General features: G+C 38.6%; 1 long non-coding RNA gene across 1 annotated transcript in view; it reads left to right on the forward strand.

The window, feature by feature from the left end:
- Positions 1-3213, forward strand: part of LOC138743997 (uncharacterized) — a 31150-nt gene extending 27937 nt beyond the window's left edge. The window contains exon 5 of the long non-coding RNA XR_011345177.1: positions 3048-3213. This is a non-coding gene — a long non-coding RNA (uncharacterized lncRNA). The remainder of the gene's footprint in view (positions 1-3047) is intronic.
- The last annotated feature ends 18355 nt before the right edge of the window (positions 3214-21568 follow it).

Below are 21568 nucleotides of genomic sequence, written 5' to 3' on the forward strand. Positions count from 1 at the left end.
CTTTTGCCAGAGAGTGGCAAATCTGTGGAATTTGTTGCCACAGGTGGTTGTGGAGACCAAGAGATTGGGTGTATTTAAGGCAGAGATTGATAAGTTCTTGATTAGCCAGGGCATCAGAAGTTATGGGGAGAAGGGCGGGTAGTGAGGCTCAGTGGGTGAATGGATCAGCTCATGATTGTATTGTGGGACATGTTTGATGGACTTTTTCTGCTCCTACATCTCATGGTCTTCTTACATCCCATCTGCCATTGCTCTGTCTATCTTAACAGCTGATCAAAATTAACCAAAAATCTAAAATCCTTCTCCTCACTATCATATCATGTAAACTTTTTATATTCACATCCAAATTAACATGTATAACAAATAATAGGAGCGAACTCTGATCTATGTGATTTCAGGATTTCAATCATAAAATAACCCTCCAAGATCACTTTCTATCTCCTGTTGCAAAACAATTTTTTAAATTTTAAAATTTTAGACGTAACAGGCCATTTCAGCCCATAAGTCCATGCTGCCCAATTTATACCCAATTAACCTACACCCCAGTACATTTTGAATGGTGGGAGAAAACAGGAGTTCCTGGAGAAAACCCACACAGACATGGGGAGAATGTTCAATCTCCTTACAGACAGCACAGGATTCGGACCCCGGTCCCACTCACTGCCGTTGTGAAGGCATTGCACTAACCACTACGCCATCTGTGCTGCCCAATGATGGAGCTACTTTGTTATCTTGTCTTGAATCCCTATGGTGCTCCAGTAAACCCCCTTTTATCCAGAATTCAAGCATCCTGCAGCCTCAAGTAACCAGCAAAACAAAATTGTGGGAAATAAACAGGTAAAATATATCAAAGTTTACAATTAGTGCTCACAATCTCAAGCACATAGAAAATTGACTTATCCAGTGTCTACAAATCCCCATAGATGCAGATACCAGGAGTTTTATTGTAGTTTCTCACATGGGACTTTTTAAAAGGCCTTACTGAAGTCTGTGTAGAGCACATCAATATATATTTTGTTACCTCTTCACAAAAATTCAATCAAATTAGTCAGTAGGGACCACCCAAAACAAACCCATATTGACTATACTTAATTGATCTCTGTTTTTCCTCAAGCAAGTTAATCCTCCCACTCTGATTTTGTTTTTCAATAACTTGTCTACCACCGACGTTAAATCCAATCGGTATTAATTACCTGGCTTACAACTGCCGTCTTTTTTTAAACAAAGGTATGACTTACAATCTCCTGCCACCTCACCGTGGCCAGTGAGAAAATAAAATTCTCTGTCAGTGTCTCATCAATCCTATATCAATGTGCTAAATATCTTGTCGTACCGGGGCACTGTTTCTCCCCATTACCCATTCTTGGATACCTAGGCAGCCTATAGTATTTATTTTTAAGCTCATCTGAAAAGCCATCGAAGACGTCCTTCTTCATTTCTGCAGTCATGGTCTCCTTATGCAATAGAGCAATGTGCATCCTGTTTTATATCTCCATCATCACGCCTGAAGACTTTCTCTCCTGGAATGCTGCGTGAAACATTCTCCTGAAAGTGCCCTGATTCAAAATGCTGACTGACCATTTCGATCCATGGACGCTTTTTGATGCACTGAATCCCTCCAACTCCTCTTTCTCAATTCAAGCATCTGCAGTTTTTGTGTTGCCCCTCTTCCAACCATCTCCTCTGACTGGAGAATCAAAGAAGACAACCCTACAGGGAAGGTGACCATGGCAGTAGACCAGTGAGGGGCTCAGCATTTGAGGGACCCACACAGGCTATAGGTGACTTCCAGTCGGGGGACATACTCGGGTTGTGGGGTGCTGGAGACTGGGCCATGGGAACCAGGTACCAGAGGCAGGATTCGAGAGGGTACGGAGAGAAAGAAGGGCTCACAAAAGGCCTTTGGCACTGAAGGCTTCCTGATCATGTCAGAAGTTTGGATCTGGAGCTCAGATTGCTGGCAAATCCATCAGGAGTCTGTGCAGTTGCAGAGGCTGTGTAAGTGTTGGAGGTGAATCCACGGACATTCAGTACCTCTGAAGGGACTCACTTCTGCTTCTCTCTTACTGTAAGGGGCATTGGGTGACACAAATGGCGACTGTTTATCTGCCTTCATGTAATATTACATGCTCTGTACAATAAACAAATCTTAAATTTTGAGTGAAAGGCAATAATCATTTTGATTGGCTTGGCCTAGGTGATGTCAAACTTGTGGCCAGTTTACCCATTTATGGCTCCTTCAGTTAATGTAATATTAGATGTGTGCCACTTTAACAATTTTGATATGAATATCATCACCTGCCTGTGTGGAAGTTGTCACTGCGTAAGTATGGTGGATGATCTTGTCTCCCTGTAAGTTTTTTTTTGTTTCACAAGCACAGTGCAATTATTGACTATTTTTAATGAGTTCTTGAGATAAAGACAGTGAGACACCATCCAAGTGGGCAGAGAGTATTCTATATACAGTAAAACCCTTTGTATCAGGTATTTTCTGGTTGCTTGAGACTTTCTCTTACAATGCTTTAATACACCTGTATTAAGAATAATCAGTTTAAAAGACAAACTGTACTCACACTGAACAAACTTCACTTGCATGAACATATAAACCTTAAAACATTTTACTTTAATCTCAGTCACATCCTTTGAAAACAATTAACCGTTGCTCCATCTGCAGGTTCCTCCCCCTCCACATTCGAGATAATTAACCCCCCCCCCACCCAGATAAAGCCTCTGACTAGGGCGGTTCTTATTAAGGAGGGATAAGGAGACACTTTAAGAGAATCACTCCAATAGCAAGCAGGATCATCCAGCTCTTCATCCTGGGCGACACCATTTTATTCAAACACAACTTTAAACAAACAACAGCTATGAGCAAAGCTCGCCCAAGGCAGACATCTGGCTAAATATTTGTTCCCATCTTCGCCAAATGTTGACGTGTTACTTCAGATAACATTTACTTTTTATAATTTTAAATTAATGTATTTTATCTTTTATTTTATTATTTATTTTAATTTTTATAATTTATTTCCTTCGATTTTTTTTTGCAGGTCGCTGGAGACTGCCGGTTACTTGAATTCTGGATACCAGGGGTGTTACTGCACTTGTACCAGTGCACACATTATCATCAAGGCAATGATGGATGGTTGTTTTCTGTATCTAATGACTCAATGTGGTACTGGTGAATGGATTTGATGCACTGAATTCAGCTTTAAATAAAAGTGGACTTTTACATCACAAGAGTATTCATATATTTCGATACAATATTTTTCAGCTCCATGAAGGGAGACAATTTTCTGAAGTGCAGTAACCACTGAAATTGCAGACAATATTGGAGCTGAGAAGAGACTGTAAACTACATGTGACTGGACTAAATGATACACAGCTCAGCTGGATGTTGTCATTGGTTATTCACATTTTAGCATTACTCTTTCCAGTGCTGACAACTTTGATCTGCAGGAGGACAAAACAAGAAGCAGTAAATCAATGTCAGATATGCTCTTTGCTGTGCATTTTATACCATATATGGCTGTACTTTCAGATTAAGTGATTGGTTTTCAATGTACTGCAGTGCTGCTCAATGAATATCTCCTGCAGAGCCCAGGCTAGAGCCTAAAAATATTTAACATTTGCATTGAAATATTTAACACATGAAGCATTTATTAAAAAAAATTATGTCTGACAAAATACACTTATGATCAGAATCAAAGATATCATTTCTTTTTCAATATTTTTATTGGTTTTAATCAAATAAATGTCCCATGGCACATAACAATAAAGTATTAACAAATCTTGCATAGAAATACAAATAGTACTGAGACCTATGTTAGATTAAAAAAAGATGAAAAGGAAACCATTATCCTAAATATCTAATTCAATCTCCTCCCTTCAGAGGCTACTGGACTAGCGCAAACAGTCCACTACTAATAAAAAAAAAGGTGAACATTGGGTTCAAAAACCAAAAACTAGTTAATCTTACAAATTTTGAAAGTAATTAAGGAAAGAACCCCATAAAGAAAGAAAGTTAAGATTCATTTCAGTAGTGGAACATCTAAATTTTCCCCAGTCAGTCATGCCATCACATCAGAAAACCATGAGTGGGAGGAATAGCATCTTTCCATCTCATTAAAATGCTCCTTCTTGTGATGGTGGTGGGGGGGGGGGGGGGGGGGTTATAAAATAGTCAGAATTAAACCAGATGGCCCACTTATTTCAAAGAGAGCAATAAAAGGATTTGGAGTCAAATTAATCTTAAGAACTAAAGAGAAGATATGAAATACCCCTTCCTAAAAATTGGAAAGGACATGACCAAAACATATGATACAGTGAACCTTCTTCAGTTACACATTTATAAGAGAGATTAAAATAACATTTGGCCAATTGAACTTCGGCCTGGTGTACTATCTTAAATTGTAATCATGAATATCTAGGGCAAAGAGAGGATGAATGCACTTGTTTCAGAATAGAGTCCCAAGTACTTTCAGAAAATGGCTGTTGAAAATCTTGTTCCCATAATTTTATAATTCTGTCCAAGGAACGATCCCTAGAATTTAAAAGTAATTCATACAGGCCAAATATCACCCCTTTATAATTAGGTTGAAAATTATAAATCATCCCCATCATATTAGGTTCCAGATCTTGAGGGAGCCTCAAAATTAAAGAATTCAAGAAGCTCCTAACCTGTAAATGACAAAAAAAAGTGATATTTAGGTGTAATAAATTTGGTGGATAATTGTTCAAAAGAAGCAAGATTTTGGTCAATAAAAGAAAAATCTAAAAAAGACCAGATACCTAAATCTGACTATTGATGGTCACCAATATCTTGAACTGAAGGTTTAAACAAAAGGAATTACTCAAAATAGGACTAATTAATAAAAATCTATGGTACCCATAATTGAAGCCAAATTCTCAATATATAACTAACAACAAAACTATCAATTAATTTGGATGCCAAAAAAGTAAAGGTGCTCCAAGTATTGAAAAATACCAAAAAAATTCTCTTTTTATTTCTAAATTAATTCAACTTGTAAATTATGTAACACAAAGTTCCTTGTGTTCTGCACAATATGTTAAAGATAACATTTAACTTATCGCACAGAACACAAGGAACTTTCTTTTACATAATTTTCTGTTTCCATGTTTTTAATGAGACTTTTTTTCACTCTGCATATTATACTGATTTAGGTCCAATGTGACAGCTTGAGTTACATCTGTCATCGAGTTGAGAAGGATACTTATTTGATGCACTCACAGGCCTAATCCTTGCAGTGCCCATGAATTATGAAGCATGCAGACGAGGTGGACTATGTTCAGACGACGTCGTGAATTGGTGTGTAGGGTAGCACGACCAAATTATACTTCAACAATGCAACACCATCAGTTCTGAACAAGTTGGAAGAATGGTGGTCATTGACTTAGATTCCTGGAAGGTCCAGCTTTGAATCCCTCTAGGTGCAGCAGTAGTCCTGGACTGCGATTAGGTGAATGCAGAAGGAGTGGTGAATTGTGTAACTCATTTTGGGATATGTTTTGCAATGTATCCTGATCATTTGAGGGTAGTCAATTTCTAATGCCAGTTGTCCAGCATCAATACAATGCAGGTGTCCAACAAGCCAAACATGTAGGATTTAGCCTTCTACAGAGACTTGCCATCCCTGGTCTCACTCATCCATGATTTATTTAGTTGATGCAAAAGCCAGATATTGCAGCTCCTCATACTCACAAGGCCTCCAGTGCAGTTTCACAAAGCATCAGTCAATATTCCATTGAATCCTACACCTCAATCCCCTGACAACATTCAGTAGGATGGCTTCTTGGGGTGGATGTTCACAATGTGACTGTTAAGAAATGTCATGCTATCTTTAAGTATTTACAATAAATAATACCAGTAACTATTAAAATAGTTCAATACAATTAGAAAAGCAAAATATGTGAAGTTATTAATAAATAATTGAAAACAAAGTCAAATTAAATAATTTTAAAAATCAAATGACTAAATATTCCTTGCCTTTTTCCAACTATTCTACAGGTCTGGAATTTCCATACAAAAGAATGGAAACTCTAATCCTTCACCACATTTGCTGGCAAAAGAATGAAAATTAGGATTTCTGACCAGGAGAAATCAGCCATCTGTTATTAAACTTGTTCTGGGCTTGCGCCAGATTTACACCAGTTGGTGACTTAACTGGAAGTTATTATATGCTCGGAATTACCCTCAGAATTGTTTGATTCCAACCATTACTAATGGAGCACTGTCAGAACACTAAAAAAAAATCATGTGATAAGTCAGGGTCAACATGGTCTACGAAAGGGAAATAATGTTTGAGAAAGTTATCGGAGATAACTGTCTTTATATCTGAAATGCTTTCTACCACTAGTTTTGGCCATAATGCCTTTTCCTGATATGCTGAAGGTAGGAAGGCTGCAGACATAAAATAGTCATTCAAGAAATTCAACGCTTTTTAGATATTTACAAGTTAAATATTTTGTTCAATCTCACATCCCTGACTTTCCATAATTTCCTGAGGCAAATATCCTTGATACATTTTTTTGATTTATAACTTTCTCCTGAAGATTTAATATCTCTTATTTATTATAATTTGTTTGATTTAAGGATAGCCTCATTAGTTGAAATCAAGAACGACCGGCAACAGGATTTGAATCTTTCATTCTCAGATTCTCTATTTGTAATCTGATGAATACTACCTCCTTTTGTGCATGATACTGTTGCAATTTAAAGTGGTCCATAGAGTACACATGTCAAGAGTTAAATTGTCTCGTTTTTATTCAGATATAAATGCTCTGGTGACAAATATAAAGTTGGTGATAATTCTTCAGTTCACATGTTCTGGGCTTGCTCTAACTTAGAAAAATTTTGGAAAGATAACTTTCAAAAATTATCAGTGATTCTAAAGTTCAAATTAGAACCTTGCCCTTTAATGGCTCTTTTCGGATCATTTCAAGATGATGTTTTACTGACTTCAACTCAAAACCAAATTTTATCTTTTACTTCATTGATACCCAGACGTGCAATTTTGATTAAATGGCAAGTCAATAATCCACCTACCCATACACAATGGTTAAGTGATATTAAGTCTTCTTTAAGTATAGAAAAAATTAGATACACCATTAAAAGAGTCAAATATTAACTTTCAAAAGACATGGGGCCCATTTATGGTCTATTATCATAACCTAAAGAATTCGGGTTGTCCTGAAGCTTTGGTGTTGCGCTGTCCTTCTCCAGGCTGTTGTCACTTGATTCCTACATGTTAGCTTTTAACCTTGCTTAGTGGTATGAGTTTTGAATTAGAAGATTTTTAAAAATCTTTTGAATTGTACATAATAACTTTACTGTTCAATTTTGCATAAATGTAAACATCAATAGAATTACTTTAAAAAGAAATTCAACCCTTAGTGGTGTGCTTGGAGAATCAATAGTATGGTGAGCATTAGATTAATGCTGAAACTCTGGTGATGAACAGTAGTGCAACGTTTATGTGTGACCTGCACAGACTAATCATGCATCATGACAGCATTCATCCCTGATCATTTGAGGGTAGTCAATTTCTAATGCTCCTTTTCATTTTATTATCTTTTCTAATAAATTGATCACATGGTACTGTAAAGAATAGGGCAGCAGGGTTTATAGCACTAGCGATCGGGTCCGGGGTTCGTGTCCTGAGGTGTCTGTAAGGAGTTTGTTCGTTCTCCCTATGTCTCCGTGGGCTTTCCCCAGGGGCTCCAGTTTCCTCCTACTGTTCAAAACATACCAAGGTTGTAGGTTAATGGAATGTAAATTCAGTGGGACGGACTCCGAAAAGGCCTGTTAGTGTGCTGTATGGCTAAATTTAAAATTTAAAGTAAAAATGAAAATTTTCAAAAGGTAACCAAATAACCTAAACAACACACAAATAATTCTAGGAGTGAAGGGATCAAGGAGTTGATTACTGAACAGTAAGGAAAGAAATGCTAACTTTTTGGGGCACTCTTCACAAACTGATCTAGGACCATTTCCTTGGGGAACTGAATAAATAGATGTTGCCTTATGCACCACATCAAACTCCTCCACTGAATGACCCTGTGCATTAAAGCTGCACGGCTCAGACTTGGAATTATTTTGCCTTATTCTATATTTTTAGTTCTTTGTAGTTTACATCATTTTCACATTTTCAACTGTTGGATTATTAAATCTCTCATCAATTTCACTGGCTATCAGGGGAATTTCACAAATATTTTGAATTTCCAATACATCAATAAGACGAGGTTCTGCTTGCTTCTCAGAGACTGCTACGTCTTTGATAAAAAGGACAAGCTGTTCAGCTCTGTTACTGGGGAGAAGGGCTTTTACAGGGAGCAAAGCAGGAGACCCAATGGGTCCAACGTATTCCACTGGAGCATTTGATTCAAGTACAGTTTGATACCCATGAGAGTTAATCGGATAAGTTCACCCAATAATAATTTAATCCCCAATTAATTCTTGCTGAACACAAGATCATTTTTTGTTCACGTACTTTCAAAATTAAAATATGTACAACTGAACAAGCACTTTTGATGATTATTGAAATAAGTCATTGTCAACATTTCCAGGCAATGAACAATGTCAGTAAGTGGGTGTCTATCAGTCAGGATTCCTTTGAATGGATTGCTGTTGTTAAAGAAAATGGTGGATAATACTTTGCCTTAATCTAGGAAATCTTTCAAATGTTGTGTAAAAAAAAATAGAAGTGTGAATACGACACTCTTTGCTCTTCAAGCAAAGTACATTCGCTATAAAATATTAAATATTCTTCACTGTACTTTATGTGTTGGATTAACTAGATCTTATCCAAGCCTCCATCAATCACATCATAGGACGAGAAACCTAGGAGATTACTGATGAAGAATATAAAGCAACATCATTTCAGCCAGGTTAATATTAGATTGCTTTAATCAAAGCTAAAACGACCTTCGGTTTTAAAGGCTTGTCAGCTTGAAATACATCTAATTAACTACCACATTTCCCAGAATTAAATGAATGTTGCTTCTTTTTATTAATGGTAACCCAAGGTGAAAGGCCAAAGAGCAAAATTAGCACTGAAAAAGACACGAGGAAACGTCAGAATTGAGAAGAGTCATTGGGTCGCTGAAGCTAATGCCTCCAGACCCTCACTGCTCCAAAGCCAACTAAATGCTTTTATTTAATCCCCTCTATATATTTTCTTGCATTCATTTTCCTCATAGCTTATTTCAAGTGCTTATAATTTTTAGTTAAAAATAACCCACATAATTTGGTTGATGAGTTTTTATTTTGATGATTTAGAATGACATTCTGCTTTCCCTCATATGCAACCATCAACAAAAAAAGTTGATGACTATTCATGTGTACAATTGTTGCCTGAGTGCAACTGTGAATACATTTAAACTGGACTGACAGAAATTTCTTTTGTGATCTTGGCAACAGTAATGATGCAATATCTTAAATCTTGGAATTTTACATGATCCCAGAAAGCAACAATGAAAAGAAGGCAAGAAAACTGAAACAAAACATGGCCCCTTGGATGGAAACATGAAGGGCACTGGGCAGTTCATTTTACTGATGATAAATATTTGCTAGATGCAGTAAAGAGCTCTCAGATAGTGTTTGGGAACTTCTATATCCATCTGAGATAACTCATTGGACCTTGGTTTAATGATGGAACCCAAGTCACGAAAACACTCATTTCTATGGTATAGATTTCTGTGCTGAAACCACAGGAGTGGAGAGATGAATTCAGACCTTGCTGACTGAGTGGTGAGAGTGCTATCATTGAATAATTATTTACACAGACATTTTTCACAACCCAGGCAAGACAATTCCTGTCAATGTGCAACTTGTCAAAGAGGCATGCTCCCAGCCTGTGAAAAGAGCAAGTGGAATAATATCCCCCTCCCCCTCCCCCTCCCCCTCCCTCTCCCCCTCCCCCTCCCCCTCCCCCTCCCCCTCCCCCTCCCCCTCCCCCTCCCCCTCCCCCTCCCCCTCCCTCTCCCCCTCCCTCTCCCCCTCCCTCTCCCCCTCCTCCTCCCTCTCCCCCTCCCCCCTCCCTCTCCCCCTCCCCCCTCCCTCTCCCCCTCCCCCTCCCCCTCCCTCTCCCTCTCCCTCTCCCTCCCAAAAAACACAGGCGTACCTGTCTCTGAGGTTCTTGCTAACCTGTGAATTGGAGCCCCATTAGTTGATATTGCAACCATGTGATATCCACAGCCCACAGTATGGGAAACACTGGTACTGACACTTTGTTTAGATCATGCCAGATTTGTGGATTAAAATCCTTTACTGGTTAAGTAAATGGAATACATTTTGTCAGCCTGGATTAAGCCTTCTCTCACTGAATGTCTGGAAACAAAAGTGTGAATTACCATTTAAGAGGTATTGTCCTTCCTCACCACTTCATCATTTTTGAGAGTTATCCATGATAACGTCACTACCAGGCTCAGCTTCTCCAGTTATTTTTAACAGTCCCTTAACCTCAAATCCATATTCAAACCATTCAAGTTCTACTGACAGCATCATACTTGATCACATCTCCTAGGCCTGTCAACCATGGGCATCTTGGCTTCCACTATTCGGTTCTGAGATTTCAAAATTTTAATCTCCCCAAAGCTGCTTCCGCTTTGTGAAATGACAAGCCATATTATTAAATGCATACACGTAATTCCTTGTTGTACAGATGTTACATGTGAAGTGATCAGAAAGTATTCCCTAACTGGAATTCAATTATAGCAACATTGACAGAGCAAAATACAGTAATCAGTTTCTCTTTACTCATGGAAGAATTGATTTATGCAGTTAAATATCTTGCAGGCTTAAAACATTTACAACAAACAAATCAATTGCTGTAGCCCACCTCTCTCCTGGGACAGGCAGGTTAGTAAACCAATAAATCATGCATTGCACAATTCTCACATTTTCATTTATGGAGATATAAATTTCACAATATATCCATAGCAAAAATTCAATTTATTTTGATGCTTTGCGCATCTCCCAAGACTCAATATTTACATTTTAAGTGAATAAGTTTCACTTCAAAAGGAAAAGGCCATTAGATTTCTAACATAAAAGAAAGGTTTTGTAATAGATAGTTTCTGTACTTTATGCAAGTAAATAAAACATTTCAAGTGTAAATCAAGCACTTGCCCAATAAGTGAATGAAATGGTTTAAATAATTCTGATATTTGCCTATAGTCCACAAGTAAAACTTGAACACACGAGATGACTTTTAGCAGCAAGATACGTTCATTTTTGGCCTCGTTTGCCCACACATATGAGATTTATTCTGCATTTTATGGTAACTCTGGAAATGCTACTTAGCTGGTTAAGTAGAACAGAGTCCAGACTAGAACAGAGAGCACATGGTGACCCAAATACTAATGTAGATAATTACTGCAAAGAAAAAAGTAACAGCACACAATTAGAGGAAGACAGCATTTGTTTAACCAAGAAAAAAAAAAAAAAAAAAAAAAAAAAAAATCAAATCACACTGGACATACAGTTCTGAAGTTGATGCCTGACTTGAGATACCTAGACCTGGATTAGGACTTCTGAAGGTGGTGGAGTTAAGGTTAGTTATCTACAGGTGATGTTGAGCCAGGAAGCTGACTTGACTTCTACATTTACTCACCCATTTCAGGCTGTGTGTGAGCAGCCGACAGAGGACATCCACAATGGCACTTTCAGTACGTTAATCCCAAATTCCAGGTGGAAGTCCTGAATTCTAACCTCCTGAAATGCAAACAGAAAATGCTGGAAACATGCTAGGTCAAGGCAATATCTGTGAAAAGGAAAAGAGTGAGACCCTCCAGAAGCACCTATCCAGTTCTGATTAAAGGTAGTGAATCTGTGAAAATCTTTTCCCTTTCCACGGGTGCTGTCTGATCTGAGTGTTTCCAGCTGGTTCTATTTTAATTTTCAAACAGATTTTTTTTGATTTTCTAACTTCCTGGAATTTGCCATCTGGGAACACATTGGCATGAGACAGGGCTAAACATTTTACAGCCTCGAGCTGAATTAGACAGTGAAGGGTTCTGATCGCTAAAGATGTGGGAAGTGAGGGCAAAAGATGGTGCCCACTTCAGCACACTTATCACGTTGATGACCAAATACAAATTTCAACTGCAAGATTAGCATGTTGCAATGTACGCTCTTCATCAGAAACTCACGCAGTGATAATGGGCTTCAATTATTGCAAAGTTTTTATTGCCATTTATATACAGCAAAGTGAGAATTGATTGGTGCTAATGAGAGGAGTTATATGAAAAGAAATGAGAAGATAAAAGCATTTTTAGGAACTGCAACAGGAAAAAAAAATACACACACACACACACACACACACACACACACACACACACACACACACACACACACACACACACACACACACACACACACACACACACACACACACACACACACACACACACACACACACACACACACACACACACACACACACACACACACACACACACATTTCAAGGCACGTGTGGTCTGTTTTAAATTGAGACTACATCTCAGTGTCCAACTTCCTTTCTGTCTTTTTACACAGAATGCTGAATTCAATCAGTTCACTGGCTTTGCTGAAGGAGTCCACCAAAAGAATTATATGTGTGAATTATGATGTTCCCTATGGAAACCTTAAAATAACCCGATCAGTTTGCAACTCAAGAACCACATCTGTCATCCTCTGTTCCAGTGATGCAAGTATGATATAATTCTTTAAACTAAATTAATTGATTCCTTGGAGTTCACCTGCATGTTTCTTGCCCATATTTCTTAGAGATTTTAAAAAAAGCAGAAACTATTATGCAAGATCATTTTGATTCAAACTTCAGCCTTCTTCAGTTGGTGCTTGATGTCTAATTCTCCTGAAGAATGCTAACTATTCCAAAAATATCGACATCTTCTGTCTCTAATTTCAAATTCTCTTGAATTACCAATTCAAGATGTATTTTTAAAAAATAAAGACATGAATATTGTTGCCAAGGAGAGCTTTTATTATCCATCCCTAAATGCTCTTGAGAAGTGGTGGAAGAGCTCATAATGAACTATTAAATCTGAAGAGCAACCAACTTTATCAATGCAAATGGGGCCAGGTAGTTTCACTGTAATTGACCAGAAGTGTAAGACCCATGCACGGCTTTGGAAAAACAAGCACTCTGCAGATGAGCAAACTGTGAGAAGTGGCAAAGAGAGACAGACATATATTTGCTATATTAAAGAATATTCTCTTCACTAATTCCATGTAGATTTGACAAATCAATATGATTCACAATATGGGCATAGAAAGCTTTTAATCTTTTTTTATTTACAGGCTTTGGCAATCTGAATTCATGCTGGAGATGAATGACTCAGCATTTAGTTTCTTCCATGTGCAGGAGACAAAGGCAACACACTAGATTGGAAGAAGTGCATCATGGGATGTGCAGGGGATCTTCAAAATAGCCCAACTACTTGGGTAGACCTTGCCAACCACCAGCTGCTTCTCCAAGCAGAATCACAGAGCAAGTATATGTTCCAAAGTTAGAAGCAAGACAGTTGTCCGAATATTCTGAACAACGAAGGAAACATAGGAGGCCAGATGGATTGTCTGACAATAAATACCACAGGCAGATCCTGGTGCAAGAAGGCAAGTATATTTTATGGCTCTCCAACCTTTGAAGGAAGCCCGTGGTATACTCCTTAGAATAATTCTATACTTCCAATATGCTTAAATTATTTTATTACTTAAATAAAATAGGTATTCTAACATGTTATTCTTTACCTTCTTTATACAAGTTAAAGAAATTGTATTTTGCTGCAAAGAGGCAACCCATGAATTAGCAATTATATCAATATTTTTCATTCAGTGCCACTAAAATCCCTATGAAAAGGGTATGTTTTACTCTGTACCTCCTGACTCTCTAAGATTTATTTTAGTGGTTAATATTTCATCAAACTAGAATAAATAATACATGTTTTAGGAAGTGTAAATGGGAAATCAATAATCTATAATTTAGATTGTGGCAAACGTTGATTTTTATTGTTGATTTAGGCCAATTAACTACACTGGTACAAATAATATTTATTCTAAATCACTGGAGACCTTTAAATGTCAATGAAGGACATTCGAAGGAATTTAAAACTCACTCATATAGATCTTCTCTGTATAAATTATAAGGGGCATAGTTTACTGTACAAATCTTTAATCATCTTTATATTCTATAAAAGTGGTTATAACTTGCAGAAGAGCTTAAATTATCTCCCATTTTCATATGAACTTATGCTAGTTACAGAAAATTTGTCAGCTCCTTTCTCTCAAAAATAACTCTTCTCTCCTAGTTCTCAAGCAATTAAATTATCAAGATTCTTGTTTATTGACTACAGCTCTGCCTTTGACCACATAGCTCCATCCAAACCCAACTGGAACCCAATCTGAGCACCCCACTCAGCAATGGATCTTTATCTTCCTGACCTCCAGAAAGGATTAATGACAACTTTTACTTCACGATGCAGCACGGTGGGCATAGCAGAGTGCAATGCCTTTACAGCCCCTGCAAATCGGGATCAGGTTTCAAATCCAAAGCTGTGTGAGCAGTTTGTACATTCTCCCTGTGTCTGCGTGGATTTTCCCCGGGGGCTCTGGTTTCCTCCCACCATTCAAAACGTACTGGGGGGGGGGGGTGGGAGTGTAGATTATTTGGGTGTAAATTGGGCAGCACAGACTTGTGGGTGGAAATGACCTGTTGCCGTGATGTAGGTCTACATTTTTTTTTAAATTAAAATTTAATGATAATCCTCAGCACCGGTGCTCAACAAGGCTGTGTATACAGGCCCTTACTATACACCTCATGCACTCACAAATGTGTGACCAGATATTGCTCCAACTCCAGCTACAAGTTGACGCACCACAATACTGTTGCAGGTTGGATTTCAGACAATGATAAGATGGAGTATAGAAAGGAGATAGAGAGCTGAATGCCATGGAGTCAGGAAAACAACCTTTCTTTCAATATTGGCAAAACAAAGGAGCTGGTTATCGACTTCAGGAAGCCGGCTGGAATGTGGAAGTAGTCAGGTGTAATCAGTTCCTTTTGTTTTGTGGTGTAAACAATCACCAGCAATTTGTCCAAATCCAACCACATTGAGGCTACACTCAAGAAAGCACATCATCACCTGCACTTTGTCAGAAGGCTAAAGAAATTCAGGGGTCAGAATTGCGGCCACTTGTTAATGATTTAAATTGCAGAATAAGTGGCTTTGTGGCTAAGTTTGCAGATAATACAACGATAGGTGGAGGGGCAGGCAATGATGAGGAGCCAGAAAGGCTGCCCATTCTCCTAGTCTGCAAAGAAGTGGCAGATGTTGGAATGTGTATAGTTGTGTACTTTGGTAGAAGGAATAAAATTAAAGACTATGATTTTCATGGGGAGAAATAGTCCAAATTCAGAGATGCAAAGGTAATTGGGAGTGCTCATACAAGGCACCCTAAAGATTAACCTTTGGTTGAGTCAGTGGTGAGGAAGGCAAATGCAATTCATATGTAGAGGTATAGGATATAAAAGCAGGGATTTAATGCCGAAGCTTTACAAGGTACTGATGAGGACTCATTTGGAGTTTTGGGCTCCTTATCTCAGAAAAAAATGTCCTAGTATTAGAGAGGATTCATAGAAGATTTACAAGAATCATTTCTGCAGTGAAAGAATTGGCATATGAGGTAAATTTGACAGCTCTTGGACTGCAAACCTTGACGTTTGGACGAATGATGGACAGATCTCAGATTTTGAATGCAGAAAGGCTGGGACAGAGGAAATGTGAAAAAGTTGTTTCCCATAGTAGGGACAAAAAAAAAAAGGGCACATCTTCAGGATTCAAGCCCATTTAAAACAGAGATGCCAAGGAATTCCTTTAGCCATAGAGTGATGAGCAACTTGTCCGTGAACTACTCTTTGCAGACGATGCCACTTTAGTTGCCCATTCAGAGCCAGCTCTCCAGCGCATGACGTCCTGTTTTGCGGAAACTGCCAAAATGTTTGGCCTAGAAGTCAGCCAATTGAAAACTGAGGCCCTCCATCAGCCAGCTCCCCACCATGACTACCAGCCCCCCCACATCTCCATCGGGCACACAGACCTCAAAACAGTCAACCAGTTTACCTACCTCGGCTGCACCATTTCATCTGATGCAAGGATTGACAAAGAGATAGACAACAGACTTGCCAAGGCAAATAGCACCTTTGGAAAACTACACAAAAGAGTCTGGAAAAACAATCACCTGAAGAAACATGTACTTTGTCAGATCAGCATGTACAGAGCCATTGTCATACCCACGCTCCTGTTCGGCTCTGAATCATGGGTCCTCTACCGGCATCACCTACGGCTCTTAGAATGCTTCCATCAGCGCTGTCTCCGCTCCATCCTCAACATTCATTGGAATGACTTCATCACCAACATAGAAGTATTCGAGCTGGCAGAATCCGCAAGCATCGAATCCATGCTGCTGAAGACCCAACTGCGCTGGGTGGGTAACGTCTCCAGAATGGAGGACCATCGCCATCCCAAGATCGTGTTATATAGCAAGCTCTCCACTGGCCACCGAGACAGAGGTGCACCAAAGAGGTACAAGGACTGCTTAAAGAAATCTCTTGGTGTCTGCCACATTGACCACCGCCAGTGGGCTGATTTCACCTCCAACCGTGCATCTTGGCGCCTCACAGTTCGGCGGGCTGCAACCTCCTCTGAAGAAGACCGCAGAGGCCACCTCACTGACAAAAGACAAAGGAGGAAAAACCCAACACCCAACCCCAACCCACCAATTTTCCCTTGCAACCGCTGCAACCGTGCCTGCCTGTCCCGCATCGGACTTGTCAGTCACCAACGAGCCTGCAGCAGATGTGGACATACCCCTCTATAAATCTTCGTCCGCGAAGCCAAGCCAAAGAAGAAGGTATCTGGGTAGTCAGAGTATCAAGAATTATATGGGAAGGCAGGGAAGTGGGCTGAGTGGGAGAAAGGATCAGGTCACAATGGAATGTTGGAGTAGAATTGACAGGCTGACAACTTCTGCTCCTATATCTTATGGTCTTATGTCCCCCATGATTCTAACCAATTTTAATAGATGCACCATAAAATGTATCCTGTAAATGCATCACAGTCCAAAGGGGAACTGCTCTGCCCAAGACTGCAAAAAACTGCTAATAATTGTGAATACATTTCAGACCATTATGCAATGTGCCTTTCCCTCCATTCACCCCATCTACACTTGCTTGGGAAAGCAGACAACATAGAAAAGCATCCCATCCCAGTCACATTCTCTTCTTCCCTCCACTGTCAGCAGGATGTAGAGAGTCTGAAAACACGTGACCCCAGATCCAAGGACAGCTTCTTTCCCACTATTATAATTCTCCTGAATGGGCCTCTCATAAATGATCTCTTCATCTCACAAAATTGCCTTCTCGTGGCTCTTTCAGTAGTTTAATTGCATTGTTTTTTGTAACACCATATTCTGCATATTTGGTTTTTTTGCACTACCCCTTGAACGTGCATAGATCAACTTGTGTGAATAGCACTCAAAACAAAGTTTTTCCCTCCATCTTGGTCCTCATGACAATAAAAAGCAATTTACTTCAATATAATCAGATGTATTTAATTTGAACAGATCTAGAATCAGGAAAGATGGGAAGATTACTATTTCTCCCAAGAATGTAGTTATGTTTTATTTAATGAACATTTTAAAGAAGTTTCACACTTATTTTGTGACATGATTAGACCAGACAAGCTGAGGTTCTTCTCCAAGGAGGTTGACTCTTACTGTCACATCAGTTGAGGGACAAAGGATAGGTAATATATGCTGGCATTGCCACTAATGTCCACATCTTATGAATGAATAAACAAGGAAAAAAAATGAACAAAGCTGCTGGAGAAGAAAATTGAGGTTTGTGCAAGATCATGACAAGTTCAATTAGGGTAAATAGACAAAAGATGTTCCCATCAGCAGATGGTTTGAGGTGTAAGGAACATTGATACAAAATGATTAGCAAAATGCACAGGGAGGATGATTTAATTTTTCCTTTGAAAGTGAGATTATTCAATTCTCACTGTCTGTAAAAATTATTGGTTGATAGAGAGAGGCTGGATTAACACACAAGAGAAAATAATTTCCAAGGCTGCAGGGAAAAAGTAGTGTGACTAAGTCTGTAGAGATGGTTTTACCAGAGCAGGCATGGACCCAATGGGCCATGTCATATCTGAAACAGTAATATTCTATGATTTTATAGCCATGCAATAAAGCGCAAATTATTTTTGCTAATACACCACTGAAAGATATTTGAATAATTTCATAATATATTATTCTAACATGTTGTGTCATAAAATTCATTAAGGGAATATTTCTTTACCAATGCAATGTCTCAAGACTTATTGGATGAGTGTTACTGTATACTTCAATACAAAATATTTACCATTAGTACATGAAGGGAATTCTATATTTTTAGGCATTTTTCATCGTGTTTTTACTGCAGGTCTTGAGGTGAAAATGGCTTTTAAAGTTACATTGTCCAGTATATAGAGTGGTAAATTTGAATGTCCAATAAATTTTGTCTAATAAAAAGACAATAATCCTGCAGTCTAATGGAACATTTTATTAGCAGTAGTGCCATCTTTATTAATAGTTCTGAAAAAAGAAAATTCAGTCAGAGTTATTATCTATTCTTGGGATTATCGAAGTGTGCTCTTATTCAGAACTTTTCTCACAAAAAAAAAATCAAAATTTTAGATTGTGTTTAATTTTCCTTGAAGGTCATCAAGTTTGTAACAGTGTTACTGTAAAAGTTCCTGTTCTGTGGGAATAGATCATTTTCCTTTAGTATTCGACTCTGGAAGCAGCACTAGCGATTTCCTGATCTGATGTTTCTTTTGCCCACTGCAAACACAGATGCAGATATTGAACATGCAATATTTAATAAAACATCAATGATTGTAAGTTTTGAGGTTACTTGTGATTCTTTCAGTCAATGCTCATGCATCAGATAAACATTGGCAACAAAAATCAAGATACTGCAGATATTTTAAGGGTGATCGCTGTTTTTGGTTTACTTATTCATGGGTCTGGACATTGTTGACAAGGCCAGTGTGTAGTTAGCATCTCTAATTGCCATTTATAATGGTGGTGAGCCACTTCCTGAACCACTGGTGAAGGTACTCCCATAATGCTGTCGGAAGGGAGTTTAGGGATTACAACCAGTGTCGACGAAGCAATGCAAATCCATTTCCTCTCTTGTGCAATTTGTACCTTCCTTGCTTGTCCTTCTTGGTGATCGATGTCACTGGTCTGTGATGTGCTGTTGGAATAACTTAGGCAGGTTGCAGATGGAGAGTATGAAGGTTCAAGATGGCTGATGAAGTGCCTGCTTTCTCCTGGATAGTCTATAGCTTCTCAGGCATCTTCTGGGCAAGCTTCAGACCCCAGGAAGGAATAGGTACTTCAGGCAAAATATGTCACCAGAAGTGCCCTATTGCCTTCTTCAATGCACGTGTCAGAGAAAGTACATTTTGCAAGCTATAAATGGCTACAACTTTTGCTTTCTACTCTACTGGTGAAATGTACAAAGTAGGACAAAGTGTAAGTAAACATTTTTATTGCAATACATACGAATTTGTAAAGCAGTTCTGTCCTTTTCCTGGCATATTATCTGCCAATGGAAATGCCTACAAATGCATCTCTTCCTGGAAGAGAATGTATTGTGCTTAGGTTAGCAAACATTCTATTGCATCTGCTTGTCTCTTCAGATTTCTGTGCCATGACACTCAATATAGAAATTGGCAAACATCTCTATAATTGCCATAACAGCCATATTAAAGGATGTTTCCTTTCAATAACACTTGATGGTTTTCTTTCCTGTTACTCAATGGGTAGTCAACTATGGAAGTTTGTGACAGGTCTTAGCTAGAGAGCTCTGCTCCAAATGACAGCAATTCTATGTGACATATTCGCCTACCTTCAATACATAGCCTGTGTTCTTAGGTCAACACCCATGTGAGATCACCCATACTGCAATTGGAAACCTGATTCCATTTTGGTTCCCTAAAGAATAATAACAACTGCATCTGAACAGCTGATGCTCAAATCTATACCACAATGTAACCATTCACTGATCAATAAAACAGAATTTTATTCCATGCAAACATCTGCCTTAGCTTAACACGGACTCATCCCCTGATGACCAAAAGCTTCCTCTGAGAACCACTTCACTCTGCTGACCACCACCCATTCTCCTGATCACAATCTTGTTTTCCAAAGGACTCTGTTCCCTTCCATGTGAACTCTGGTCCATTCATTTCCCCCACTCCCATATCCTTTAACTTTAAAAAGTTTTACAAAGTTTTAACTTGCTTTAAATAATGTCTCATATACATCCAGGTTTCGCATTCATCTGACATCCCCCACCACCCCCATCCAAGCTCAAAAGCACGGCCTCTATAAATATTGGGCCCTAACCTTCCATCCAAATCCATGTTGTTATATTTTTGGATGCTGTCAGGAACATGCAAGAGGTGGGATATAAACATTGACCCTCCAATAATTAGCTTTAAAACAAATCATGTGATTATGACTGGTGAACACAAAAAGGATAGAGAAAACTAACAAATCAGAGTTTCTTTTCATTCTCCTGGTAACTTTTGTTTGTGCTATTTTCTCATTCGATGGCCTAATGACAATTCATGTAGACTGAACACATCTCTCACTCTCTGAAATCTGCAACTTCCTAATTTCTAATGTGGCAAAAAGCAGGGGCCACACAACATAACCCAGATGGCAATACTGCTATTAGATTAAGCATAAATTCACACAGCTATTTCACAAACATGCCGAATTTAAACATTCTTGTGATTTGAACTCCTCTCTGATTTTTTTTTATCTTGCAGATAATTCCAAAAGTTTATCTCTGCCATCTGTTTAAGTAATATCTTAACAAACGTATCAAGAATTTATTAATCTTCTCAGAGTGTTAATTTTCTGTTAATGTAATTGAATGAGTGAAACAAAGACTTAATAATTTATGCTATCTTTTACCCTCCCCTCAAAGTTAACTCTTTGCATTATCTTTTGAATTTTTTTAAATTTAAATTAAAAATTTAGACATACAGAATGGTAACAGGCCATTTTGGCCCAGCAGCCCATGCCACCAAATTTACACCCAATTAACCTTACACCCCCTGTATGTTTCGAACAGTGGGAGGAAACTGGAGTCCCCGGGGAAAACCCACGCAGACACAGGGAGCATGACAGACAGCAGACAGCACGGGATTCTAACCCCAGTCTTGATCACTGGTGCTGTAAAGGTATTGCGCTAACTGCTACATCAACTGTGCTGCCCAATATTTTTTTTTAAACCATCTTAGCAGAATGTTTCACTCATAATAAAGAGCTGACAGGTGGGTGGTGAGAGACACAGTCATATGAAGCATATCTCTGTGCAGAACAACTACACATAACCTTTAACATTCTTTTGTTCCTGGAGACCTTGTGAACACAGATACAGAGCAGCAATCTGCTCATGAGCAGAATCTCACTGGTTCTTCACTGGT

Source organism: Narcine bancroftii, chromosome 10 (assembly GCF_036971445.1).
Source record: "Narcine bancroftii isolate sNarBan1 chromosome 10, sNarBan1.hap1, whole genome shotgun sequence".
NCBI lineage: Eukaryota > Metazoa > Chordata > Chondrichthyes > Torpediniformes > Narcinidae > Narcine > Narcine bancroftii.